Source organism: Rhinolophus sinicus, linkage group LG09 (genome assembly GCF_036562045.2).
Source record: "Rhinolophus sinicus isolate RSC01 linkage group LG09, ASM3656204v1, whole genome shotgun sequence".
Classification (NCBI taxonomy): Eukaryota; Metazoa; Chordata; class Mammalia; order Chiroptera; family Rhinolophidae; genus Rhinolophus; species Rhinolophus sinicus.
The window spans coordinates 72,387,920-72,402,047 of NC_133758.1; the positions used below are offsets into that span (position 1 = coordinate 72,387,920).

The following is a 14,128-nucleotide window of genomic DNA, read 5'->3' on the forward strand; positions in this document are numbered from 1 at the left end:
TTAACATGAATAATATGAAGGACATTTAAATATACTTGTGTCTTAGACAATTTGAGAGTTTTTGAACTCTGTTTTGTGAGAATCCCTGGAGGAAGTCAAAGGCATTGCTTGTGTTGAATAAGACTAACCAGGAGTAGTCTCAAATAAGTTGTAGCCCCGCTTAAGCCACATTGCTTAATCATAGAATAATATAACCATAGAATTACTTAGTGCTGGCTTATCTAGCTGAGCCCTCTTATATTAAAGGGAAGGAACGAGAGCGACCCAGGAACACGGAAAGAATTACTAAAGTACACTCAGGAAAGAATCAAAGAGAACTTTTTAAATGAAGCCCAGGCTGCCTAACTACCAGGTTTGCTATTAAGCATTGCAGTGATTGAGGAAGTAACCATACTTAGAAATGCATAATGAATCTTCTAAATTATTCCTTGATATTATTTCAATCTGCCTCACATTTTTCTATTGTTTTGAAGAAAAATCAAGTTGATATTTTCACCTGTTAATATATATCTCTCTCTATAAATATATATCTATATATATATATAGATAGATATATAGATATGTTTATAAATTAGACATAAATTCTAATGCTCATTTGGGTGTTAGCTAATGAAATTCATTCATGTGTAATAAATTCAAGGAATAGTTATGATGCAGAAGCATTTATTTTAATGTTAAAGTTATATATCTACTCTCAGAAAGCTCACATAGAGTACACAGACAAATAATGATGCAAGGGGACATCTAACTATACCTAAAGAAAAGAAACATTAAGTGTAACTTGTGAATTCAGAACATAGAGTTGTAGTTCAAAAACTTGATGTGCATAAGATTCATATGGAAAACTTGTTAAAAATGCAGATTTCTTGCCTTCACCTTTAAAAAGATAGATATAATAGGCCTGGCCTGTGGCCTGGGGATTTGCATATTTAATGAGAAACAGAAGTGATTCTGACACCGGTGTGCTTCTGACCACACACTGTGAAACGTTGATAAGGAACTGCTTCAAGGTGGGAGAAGCAGTGACAATATCATAAAGGATGTAGTATTTGAAATATTTCTAGAAAAATGGATTAAAACTTGGGCATGTGGAGATGGAATGAAGGGCAATTAAGAAGTGGAACGAGAATGAGTGAAGGCATAAGAGCAAGAAGACGCAGAAGGAGTTAGAAAATAGTGGACATCAACATGTGAGAGATGGCTGTAGGGCGGGGGAAATTGATGAGGGTCAGGAGTGTCAAACCGGGGAATAGTGATTCTTTCTAATAAGTGATAGAAAGTTCCGAAAGGTTTCTGAGGAGGTAAAAGCTTAATTCAACACGGTGTGTGTGTGGTGGGGGGTAGATTGAGGGAAATGGGGTTAAAGCCATGGGAGGAGATAAGGTGGCCGAGGAAAGCAAAGTAAAACAAGGTGAACAGGGGCAAAGAGATACCATTGAGGAGTGTCTTATGTTTTGCCCGAGAAAGAGGAGACAAAGAAAACAGGAGTGATGGCCTAATTAGAAGAATAATGAAGGGAAAGAACAAAAGGGTTGGGTTGGGGGCAGGAGAAGAGGGTATAGAGTTGTTTAGGGGCATCACTTTCCCTCTTCAGGCTACTGGGTGTAGGTTCAATAAAAGGGGCATAATTGCCATGTTAATATTCTGCACAGATTGAAGACTGAAAAAAGCAATGGGGTTTTACTGAGGGTGATATTTGATGAGAGTTAGATGAAAGAGCATGAGGATAACAATCACCTGTGATGCTGTCATCACTATAGATGGCAGGAAGGTGACATGTGGAAGATTTCAAATACAGAACCCTGTACTATTAGAAGCATGAGGGGCAGGAAACTGCTGGAAGAGGTCACAGAACTCAACAATTTGAAAATTTGTGTGAAAGTATGGGAGCCCTTGTTTTGTGTTTAACGTCCTCCTTTCTGGTTCTTGGTGCTCTTGGTCCTGTCAAGGCAAAGTGAGAAGAAAGGCCACCTGGTCAAGAAAACCTCTTTGAGGGGGCCAGGTGACTGCTTAAAAATGCTTCCCTAGCATGTAATGTGTCTTGTAAATCAATTCCATCACTCTGACATTTACCCCAAGATATGTCATCACACTCCCAGCTGGGCCAAGGCAGGTCATTTAGCTTTTGAGTTTAAACTAATGCACATGTGTGAAATGTGGGTCATAGAACTTATCACTTATGCCATCTTAGTTCAGGAGGATGTGACAAGACTCTAGAGAGCCTTGAGCCAACTGGGGAGAAGTGACCTAAGTGCTGAATGATTTCTTGCTTTTCATAGTCAACTAGGTTTCTTCAAATGTTAAAATAAAAATAAAAAATCAGAGTTTAAGAATAAAAAATGGCTATTAGGACACCTTTATTGGGCCAAAGGAGGATTGCAAAATTATTTTCACAATTATATTTCTTACAGGAAAACAAACCTTTTTTTGCCTTACAGATAAAATGTCTTTTATGAAGAAAGTCTGACTAAATTTCTGAAAAATATGGCAGATAGTTAACAGTTACCCAGTTTTTTGGGTTGTTAATTCTTGTGGCTCTTAGGGCCCAAATTACTAAATTATAAGTGAATCCAAGATGAACTAATTAGACCTAGAATTGGCTCATGCTTGGGTGTAGGTTTCTGAATAATTAAAAAATTACTTTAGAACCACTTTGATCTTAACTTTTAAACAAATCAGGTTTATCTATTGCTCCCTTTCTAGATCCCACATTGATCTTTTCAAAAAGTGCTAATCATGGCACATATAACATTCATTCCACCACTGTCTACAGGTCACTAACTGCCAGGTGCTACACTGAATGTTGGAGATAAAGGATTACAGGAGACACTCTCTTCCCTTGGAGGCTGATGATTTTGGTTAGTTGCGGTCCTTGCTGGAGAGCCTGCTAGACCCCACGTCCCCTTATATAGGATTCTGTCAATGTCTTTACATGATTCTATCCCAGGCTTTTAAGATAGGTATTCAAAAACATAATGCTGAATTCAAGTTAATATTCCAATTACAAAAGAATTTGAATAGGGCTGTATCTTATAATCATCACCTTTTGTAAGGTGAAAAAAAAAACAAAAACCCCCAATATATTCTCTCATTATCTAACTTAATTTTTGGTTTATGTTACTTGATTCTTGGAATGAATATGATAATTTGCTGTTAATACCAGTTAACTGCTTCATCAGTGTACAAAACAGTCACCTTTCTTTCCGAATGGGTCATCTTATCAAAATATAACTTACGAACTAGACCTTATCTTGGACCTTAGGAATGAGTCCACAACAACATATCTAATCTTTCAGGGATATAACAGAAGGGATTATTGATAGTTTACAGTACTATTTCATATTTTCTGTTGTGATTTCAATTTTTCAGTGTTTGTTAAACTAAATGTTATCAAAAGATTTGGAACGGGTTTAAGACTTTTGAGTATTAAGTTATTATATCTATAAATGCTACATTGAAATGTATCTTTGTCTCCATCTGATTTGAATTGAAAAATTGGAAATGTTTAGATTCATAAATCTTTCATGAGCACCAATATTTGACAAAACAATAATTCAAATGAAAATAAGAGGTACAATAAAAATATAAGCCAAATTAGTAACATCTCCACATCATTTTCCTTAAATTAAAACTAGAGCTAAAAAAGAGAAGGGTAGGATAGGAACAAAATGACTGTTGGTAATTGGTATCACTAGTCACATTTTAAAGTATAAAATGGTTTTTATATTAAGTAATGTAAAGGAAAATAATTCTCCCAAGGAATGAAGCAATCTAGAATGCAGTTCTAAAAATGATGCAGTATAATATGCTAGTTCAGCTTAAATATGAATTTCAACTAAGTTACAGTCATGTAAGATTGCTACAAATTATGAGTTGAATGAAAATGTGAAGATACACATAATATGCAGTAACTAACAATAATTGATGAGAAATCGTATCTTTTTAGGCATCCTTTCAAAAATCCTAGTTTTTGTTTTAACCTTGCTTAGGTGACTGTTTGGGAAGTGTATATGTTCACTTTAAAATAATTCCTTTGTCTTAAACAAATGAAGTGATTTTTAGCACAATCCATGAAATGTGATCAGTGCTTTTGGTGTCAGGGTGTGATAGTGTACCTAACTATCAGCACCTTTTTATTTTCAGCCTGACATTGACTTACCATGGCTCAAATAATTAATCTGGCAGAAGTAACAATTTGACAAGACAGTAGGAATAGGGGAGAGAAAGCAATTGGAGGAAACAGGAAGATGGAAGTCATGGCAGAGGTATTTTATAGTTTATAAAGATTTGAACTGATAATTCTGTGCATTTGTGCGTGTGTGTGTGTGTGTGTGTGTGTGTGTGAGAGAGAGAGAGAGAGAGAGAGAGAGAGGGGAGGGGTGAACGCCATATGACATAAGTGCTGTGATGGGGCTGGGACTGGGTCTTATTCTGCAACGATTACCTAGGCATACATCACTTGAGCCTCAGCATATGCAAGGTTATAATACTTGAGAGCAGGCTTTACTACACTCTAAGGGCCCACAGAGCTACCATGGAATGCAATATGATCTTTTTCGTTACAGTTGGCTGTGACTATGAGAGCTGTCAGGGAAATTGTGTGGTTGTTTATTAATAAAGAATTTTCATTGCTAGAACTGCACAAATCATAGTCCGTGAAGTTTTTTAAAAGATGGCTTCTTATTTTAAAATTGAATTAAACTATACGTAGAATATATGAAAATCATAATATAAATGACATTGTGAAGTTTTGCTTTTGACTTTAAATATGAATGCTAATACTTGGTCAAATGCTACAAAGTACAAACTTGACAAAAGGTTAAATCACGCTTGCTGTCAAACAGTGATATTCAGTGGATTTATTTGTTTTCAATAGAGCCTATGCATCTGTTACCTTTGAGTCCATTGATTCGTTTATTTTACATGTATTTGTTGAGAGCTTAACGTGGACCAGCCACTAGTCTGTGCTCTGGAGATACACCTGAGAACTAAATGAAGTCCCTAGCCACAAGAAGCTTACTGTCTAGTGGCTGAGAGTGAAAATGCATAAAATATTATAATAACAGGTTGTGATAAGTGCTAAGAAAAACAAAGTGGTACACATAGAGGCAGGGATTGTGATAATGATGAGGCGATGCTATTTTTAGATAGGATAGTTAGGAAAAGCCTATGAAGGTGACAGCTAAATAAAGTTACCTAATAATTAGGTGTGATCTTACTTTGTTTCTGGACTCAATCTCCTCAAAAATTGTGTTTGTAAGTATAGAGCACTTGAGAATAATACTCTGTATAGAGCACTTGAGAATAATACTCTGTATTGAGGATGTTAAATTAATTTTGCAAGTTTCTAGAAACAGTAGTTGATGAATTAAACAATTTAAATATTAAATACAAAGTAAGTCTTAGATTAAAATGATTTTTTTTAAGATTACAGAATTAATATTAATAAACAGCCTCATTTTAAAAATTTGCCCATGGGTATTCATCATTTCATTTAAAAGCATTTTTTTTCTTTTTTTTTTTTTTTTTGAGTATCCACCAAACTACCAATAAAAACAAGATACACAATGGCCTCTCCCTGTGGAACTCAATTTCTGTTCACATGGCTGAGATAGATCCATCAAACACTCTGCCTGGAGCCACTGTAGTTTGAATTAAAGATACTGATACTGGTTGTCCATATTCCTCTGATCCTCTTTCCTATATGAAGAAAATTCACCTTTTTCTTTCTCTGTCATTGCATTTCCCAGCGTACAATTAGTTCATAGACTTCCTGAAGCCTTACTGAAAAGGAGTACAGAATGAGAGGCTATTATGGATGCAGAGTTTTGCATCCATATCAATATCAGTCACTTGTAATGGTATTACACAGCACAGGTAACCCTCGTATAACACAGCACTTCTATAACACGATTCAGGAATTGGGGAAAACCTTTGTACAACATGGCATCCTAAACATGGTTTCACTCCTCCACGGTTTGAGAATTAGAGAAATCCCCGATTAACACAGAGAGTAATAAGAGCTTTTAAGAGTAAAAGATATCTCATTTGAAATTTTTCATTCGAGCATGGATGTCATATCAGATTTGACTGCAGAATTTTAACATTTATTAGAATTTTAAATCCATTTTGTTTGTGGAGCATTAAGTTCAGAGGATGAAGATATCTTGTCAAAAAGAAAACGCCCTTGGTTAATGGTGCTTAGTAGTGATGACAAAGAAAACATTATTTAATACATATTAATATGTTACACTTTTGGGGGAAATTGCTATAATAAAGATATTTTTCTTAATTATAAAAATATAATAGTATTTTTATAAATTTTTGGAACTTAACCCCATTTTATGTACTAGTTCTTTGTTTTGTACAACACGATTTGCATAACACGGCATTTTTAAGGAACTTAACAACCGCGTTATGCGGGGGTTACCTGTATCTATAATGATGTTGATGCATGATTTATTAAGTCTTTACAGTGTGTCAGATACTCTGTAACTCTGTCCTATTTAACTTGTACCATAATTATGTTGATCATATTTTATAGATGAGTAAAATGAAGGTCAAAGAGGTGAAGTAGCTTATTCAAGATCATGTGATTCACAAACCGGAAGTCTAAATTCAAAGTCAGACTGGTCTAATGCCAACGTCCAAACCATTGGGCTACACATTAAGAAAAAGAAGAAAATACGATTTATTTCCAAGAATTTGGGAAGTTAAGAAAAATTATAAAACTGACATATAACATAACAGATTTGGGGCTGAGCAAATTTCCTCAAAGGGTTACATTGGTTTTTAAGCAGAAGCAATATCAAACAGAAGATATTCATCTATTTGATGAAACAAAATTTAAATCAGGATGGAGTTGGGTTAGCTTTAAAAGAATTTCAAAAGTACATGTTGGTATAGCCCACTCAAGCATTAAGAGAGAAGGCATCTTGGCCAACAGACTGAGAATATTACAGTCCCATTCATTCATTCACTCATTCACTCAATGATATTTTTTGAATGCCTGATGTATTCTAGATGCCATACTAGGTGCTAAGGATCCAGCAGTAACCAAGATCTACAACAACCCCACTCTCAAAGAGCTTCTATCTTGGAGGGATTTCTTTCCAGAGAGAATTCTAGATGGAGGTTTCAACTATCTTTGTCTGATGCCGGTAAGTATTTGAGTTACAGGAGGCCTCTTGATCTGAACACATGTTGACCTACTCACGATCTGACTATAACTGGATTTCTGTGTAGATGTTTTATAGGAGGATGAGCTGTTCTTGCAAACTAAGAATTCTGATCTATAGTATAATGACCTATCTGGGGGAAATTAATAAACAGTTTAATTTATATGTCACAAAATCAATCTAGAATGGGCAAACTGACAAAAATAACACTTAGAACTTTTGAGGTGGAGAAACAGATTTGGGCCCATGGAAAATTCATTAAGGTAATGCCACCCTGGGAAGCCTTCTGGGGGATACTCAGCCAGGCAGGTATCCCACCATTTCATTTGATCATTGCACTATTATCTTTTAAAGAAATTAAACCCAATTCAAATTAGAAAGCAAGCATAGAAGTTTAGGGTTTAAAAATGTTTGTTATTCTAAATAATTTAAAATTATCTGATTAGAGATATTCATAACTTCTTATTTTAGAAAAGTATTCTGTGCATTCAAAATAATTTTTTAATGTAGAGCTAAGATTTTTATCCCCATAGGAACCATCTTGTGTAATATGAACCACGAAAAATAGATTACTCCCTGTTTTGATTTCCTCCAATGACTCAAAATAAGTTAATAATACTTTCCTAGCCAAAGTGTTCAACCGGAACGAATTCCATAAATCTGTAGAATGGGCCCTGAATACCTTTCTTCTTAGCCATTAATACTAAACATACACAAACAAACAAACAAACAAATAAATAAGTAAATAAAAATTTTAAAGAGTCATAATTGGAATCACAATCAATCAGGAGGTTTTACAGAAAGACATCTGTATTGATTATTCATTGATGACACATTTCTAACTACTTCTATTTTTAGTGCTACACAATTGAAAAAAGAAACTTTTAATATGTTGAATTTTAGAAATCATTGAAATAGTCAAGATGCTAAACTCAGTAACAAACGGTGACATGAATGTGACCACATGTATTCCACAGTAGAGTCAATTTTTAAATCCATTCATTAAAAAAAAGTAACTATATAGTGCCATATAGTTTTTATGTAGAGTTCTCTGTACTAAAACAGACAAATATAAATATACACTAAATACTGTTGAGATGCACAAGTAATAAGTGAAGGATGTGTAAATACGATAACAAGATCTTAAGTTTCTTAACTTTCTGCTTGACGTCCTCCCTGTGTAATAGTAGGAAGAGGAGTTCTACTGAAGCCTTTAAATAGGCAGAGCTTTATACATCCCTACTGCTAACAACCTCAGAATCTTTACTTACACCTCAGCTTCCCCTCAGCAAAATAGCTTTCTGTTTAATAAATATCTCCTTAAATTTTCATAAATCAGTCAATTTTCCTGTGAAAGAAAAATTCCTTCTTAAAAAGCTCTTTGTAATGTTCTACAATCCATCTTCTCTTTAAACTCAACCTCCCAATTCATAACAAATTACTTCCTTTTAGTGAATAAGAAGTACAGTTGTAATCTTTTTATGTGGCCTATTTTTTGAGTACTTACAAATAAAATAAGAGTATATTTATAGAGAACGTATAATAAGAGGAAGAATTAGTTCAGGTAAACATGACATTAGAAACAGTAAAAGAATGAGAATTGTATAAATTGCTTTTGAAAACTACTGCTATATCCTACACCATCTGTGTCTACTCTGTTGATCATCAAAAGCTTATCTCTGTTTGGTTTCTCTACTCTGGAATGCAGCCTGAGAATAATTTTGAATGGGAAAGCAAGCAGGGAAAACAAATAAAGGGTTACATTCATTACCAGACATTGGAAGGAAGGAATAAAATGGTGGCACAAAATTGAGTGGTGACCAAACAACATTATAATCCCCAAATATATACTAGCTGCTGGAAGCAGTAAGAGGATCCCACTGAAATAATATTTTCGTGAAAGTACTTTCTATCAAGCCAGCATTAACAAAGACTCTGGAGGTCATACATTTTCTAGCTTTCATAAAGAATATACTCCAGAAATAATCAAATGCACAGATCTTATGCCCTTATTATAATTCCTTATTATTACCAGCTTCCAATTTTTGTTCCTTGAAAAATGTCAAGGAGACCATAGTGTACGTCTAAATACTGGCTCTATTTTATTTGATCCTCTGTATACCAAATACTGCATGTTATGTGGTTACGGATTTAAGCAAGTCGTTCTCCCAGTCTTTTGGGTCAGCTACCCTTTAAGAGCAGGTAAAAACCACACACCTCCTCCCCCATACACATATTCACACACAGTTTCTCATAAAACTTCAGGGGATTCACAGATCTCTAGAAGCTAATCCACACCCTCCAGGTCTAGAGCACTTGCTTGAAGTGAAAAGGTGAAGCAACAATAGATATTGATATTGCTGAAGTGAAAAATAAAAGGCAAGCTATAAAACAAACAGGCAAAAAAATCTTGAAAGTGTTCTGTGCTTATCTGGTAGGAAGAGCACCACAATCATCTTATTCTTACTGTCACTTACATTGTCATCACCTAAGGGTAGGAGGATCAATGTGAAAAGAGGCTTCTGGTTATTTCTCTAGGATTCAGACCGGCTCAGGGAGAACGGCCTACATTCCATCATCTGGCTTTTGAAAACTCTGAGCCTCAGATATGTTCTATGGGGACTGATTTCCAAACTGAAAATTAGGACATGTAGTCTGACACCTTAGCTACATTTAGGGAAACATTAGTGCTATCGAGGAAAGCCTAGGGCATCAGTCAGACCGGTCCCTTTTCTGATGGGTCTCCTCATCTCACCTAAAACTTCCAATTAACCAATAACAGCTCTGCAATTATGTGTCCTAAAGTCTGCAATGTAGTTTGAAATGCATCAAAAATAAGATGGATTGATAAATAAATACAGGAGGATGGTTTTAGATATGTGATAAAGCAAATATGCTTTAGATATGTGATAAAGTAAAATGTTAGTGGTAGAATCTAACTATGTAGATTTTCACTGTAAAATCCTTCCAACTTTTCAAGGTGTTTGAAACTTTTTATAATAAAAATTTGGGGACAATGCATTGAAAAAAGGAAGGAATGAAAATATCACACACAAAAATACTACAAATTCTTAACAGTGTTTATAGCTGAGTAGTATGATTATGGCTATCTACTTTTTTATTTGGGGGATTTATGATTTATCTGTAGACTTTAATTTTCTACATGACTTTTAGGTAATAAATAATAACATGTTTTCGTACTTACAAATCAGACTGCCATAAATTAGACTGCTAAAGCAGAGAGAAGTTTTGTAGGGGACTGAAACCGGATGAGCTTTGCAAAGTAGGTGCGTGGCTGTGTCATTCTAGGGACTGGATTTATCTTTGAAGGGACCTGCGTGTGCGTGTGTGTGAGTTGGGGGGGGTAGGTGTTTAGGATGAGCCTAACGGGGTTGTTCAAAGAAATGGTAAATGATATTAAAGTGGCCTTTTTTATGAATTCTGAAAACAAAAGAATGAATTGGGGTAGAAGAAGAGATACAGTGTATATGAGGTTGATGAGAAAACGCAGTAAACCCACATACCAAAATCTTCAGGAACTCTGGTTAGTTGCATAACACAAGCCCACAGCGCACAAACACACATTGCTTTACTTGAGGATTTTAAACACACATTAACAGTGAAAATGCAGTAATAGAATTATTCTAGTATTCATTCACCTTTCTGAGTTTCATGTGACTTTCCTGTTAAACAAATTCAGTTAAATTAATCATTTTTTCCAAGGGGGATAAAAACACAGAGCAGTAGCATTAGAAAATTATATAATTTTTTCATTACAATAAGGATTTTGTCCTTATTGTGATATGCTTATTGCTAGGAGACCAGAAGACAAAATATTTATATTATAATGTCAAAACACCATTAAGACAGTGATCGCTTGTCATTCTTTTAGCAGTCGACTCTAAGTATATATACCTACATATAAAGCCAGTTTCTCACCACTAAATAAGAAAAGTTGTCTCCTCACTCTACTGAAGTGCAGGTATAGAGGAACATCCTTAAAACATGAGGAAATGACATATTTTATTTAATACAATGTTTCAACTGTCACAGTCATGCATCCTAAAATGGTAATTGACTGATAAGCAATAAAACGGCAAAGAACAATAGTATTTGTATTCTAAATTCATATACTGTCTCAGTAAATGTAAAATGCACAATAAATTGTAAACATAACAACATAAATGGATTAGGCCTATTTTCTTCATATCATCTAAGAACTGCAATAGATGATACCGTCTATTGCTTATGAATGAGAATTTGGACAGAGTAATCAGAAGCGATAAGATAAAGCCAACAAAATATGTTTGACAGACTATGATCCCTCCATACAGCATCAAATAAACCAGCATGTGGTCATTACAGCTGCACCAAAGTAAATGGAAGTTGGTACCATTATCTGAATCTATTTCCATTTATCCTTACAATAGGTAGAAACTAGAATGGAAATGCACACATTCACATATCACCATGAAAAACTCTGAATGGACCAATTTAGAAGGAAATCAAAAACTTGTCTAAGGAACCAGGAATAAAGCAGTTGCCTAAAAAAGGCCTATGTTCTTGACCCACCTTAGCTAGTCACTATTTGTAGGAACAAGGCAAAATAATGTATACCACATTATTTTGCATGTATGGCCTCCATTATTCAACATCTCTGTATTCATTCTCTTGGTCAAGAGAATTTTGAGTTCTTCCTGTAAGGGTGAAATACATTTGACCACCTTATGTAACTTGCTATGGACAACAGAATGAATGTGAAGTGTGACAGTTGCAAACCTAGCCTCAAGAGGCCTTGCGTGTTTCCATTTTACTTCTTGCACTTTTGCCATTGCCATGAGAAGGACATGCTCAGATTAGACTTTGGGTTCTAAGAAAAGGATGAGAAACATATAGTACAAAGCTGCCTCTGCTAAGGTATGCCAATCAAATCCAGTGTAGAAAAGAGCCCGTGGTCAACCTGCAACTTCATGAGTCTCTCAGCATATACCAACCCACAGAACCACTGAAACAAGCCCAGACTAGTTCAGCTGAACCCTGCACATGTGTGAGAAATAAATGGTCTTTGTTGTATGCCACAGAGGTTTTGTAATTGTTACACAGCAAAATCTGATATATAATTTCTCTGCTTCTAGTTTCCCTATCATCATAAGTAGATGGTAATTTTTTTTAAATGGTTCTTTGTAAAAGACATACAAATCTGTAATACATAAAATGTCCTAAACTTCCATTGCTTGTTTCAAAATGATTGGCAAAGAAATTCTTATCCTTTGATCTATGTGTAAATTGTCCAGCAGTTCTATGATTTTTAACTGATATTTCATATGTGGTAAAAATTACATTATAATGTAAACAAAATAACTTATATTACATTGTTTTCCTTTGTTAGAAAAAGTCAAACCACTACATTATTTGATGGCATCACCTATGTACAATCTTGATAAAGGACTTCAGTAAAACTGAGCGTCTGCCGAGCTCCCCTGAAGTTTTATGCCTTTTTTGAGGAAACAAAAGCAACAACGACTAACTGAACCAAGATACAGAAAAAAATAAACTTAAAATACCCCATCATTTTACTTTCTTTATGCAAAATATTCAACAAGCTCTAAATTACCTTCCTGTTTTTTACTGTGTTGGTCCAAGTTGTCTTTTTAAAATATTCCATACAATACTTGCCGTGTTAACACTTTGTAAAACCATTCAATCATTAGGCAACTTCTTAGAATGCATTCATTTTCTTAGTTCCAGCTTACAAATAATGTTTCAGAATTATCCAACAGAGAGGACTACAAGTTTGGATGATTCACACTCTCATAGTACAAATATTTGTAAAATATGTGGTCACTGATGATTGCCTTTATGTGCTGGGTTAATTTCTAAGTCGATCTAGACATATTTAGATGAGCTCTGATTTCTTTTCTTTATCAATTTTAAATTTGACTATCTAAAACGAATGAAGTAGCCTTTTTTAAAATACCATTTCACTGAGCTTAATATTAGAGATTTTATGTCTAGTGTACATAGTCAATAAATTGCCAGGGAAGGTGGAACAGATGTGTGTGAGGTAGCAGGGAGAAGATGAGTCTTTCTAAATATAATGGTCTTTATTGATCATGTGTTCTGTACAGCAAAGACATTTTTTTAAAATATAATCTTGGGTCAAAGTATTCAAGATCTATTGGACACAATGGATATGTAAAACATTAACGATACAGTCTCCTGATTCAGTACAAAGAGACGTAGGATTATACGTTGATATAGCATCCCATACACTCAAAGAATATCAAATGTACTAATATCTAAAAAGCATTACATATAAGCTAAATTGATAGTCTCTGAATAACCGCCATGAAATTCTTTGAGTGAGAAAATTTATCAGTTTTCCAATGAATAATTAAGAATAATTTTGTTTTTCTGTAAAAGAATCTTGGGGATATATTTTTCAATTGATTAGATACTTATTCCAAAATTCAGAATAACTAACATTAAAGAGGCTATACCTAAACCAAGATTTATATTAGAGAAAGGAGGGAACAGAAACTTACATTTTTAAAAACCTCATATTATCAAATTTAAATGTCAAAATAATCTGCAATGCATACATTATCCTCCTTTTTGCTAGTGAGGAAATTATCTCTGAGAGGTTATAAGCCCTGGTATAGCAGTTTTCAATGTATGACCCACAGACCCCTGGGGGTCCCCAAGAACTTGTCAGGGAGTCTATGACACAAAAATAATTTTCACAGACATACTAATACATTATTTCCCTTTTTTGATGTGTTGACATTTGAATTCTGTTTCAAAAGCAATGGTGGATATAACTGCTGCTATCTTATCACAAATCAATACAGTGGTATCAAACTGTACTAATAGTCATTGTATTCTTCACCAGCAGGGATTCGGGATGGGGTGAGGGGATGTGGAAATGCAATCTTTTTAAGCATATAGGT

At 34.5% G+C, this 14,128-nt stretch overlaps 1 protein-coding gene across 9 annotated transcripts in view; it reads right to left on the reverse strand.

Moving 5' to 3' along the window:
- The window catches only part of MAGI2 (membrane associated guanylate kinase, WW and PDZ domain containing 2), a 1,294,930-nt gene that overhangs the window by 637,725 nt on the left and 643,077 nt on the right, over positions 1-14,128 (reverse strand). The gene's annotated exons all lie outside the window — the stretch shown is intronic.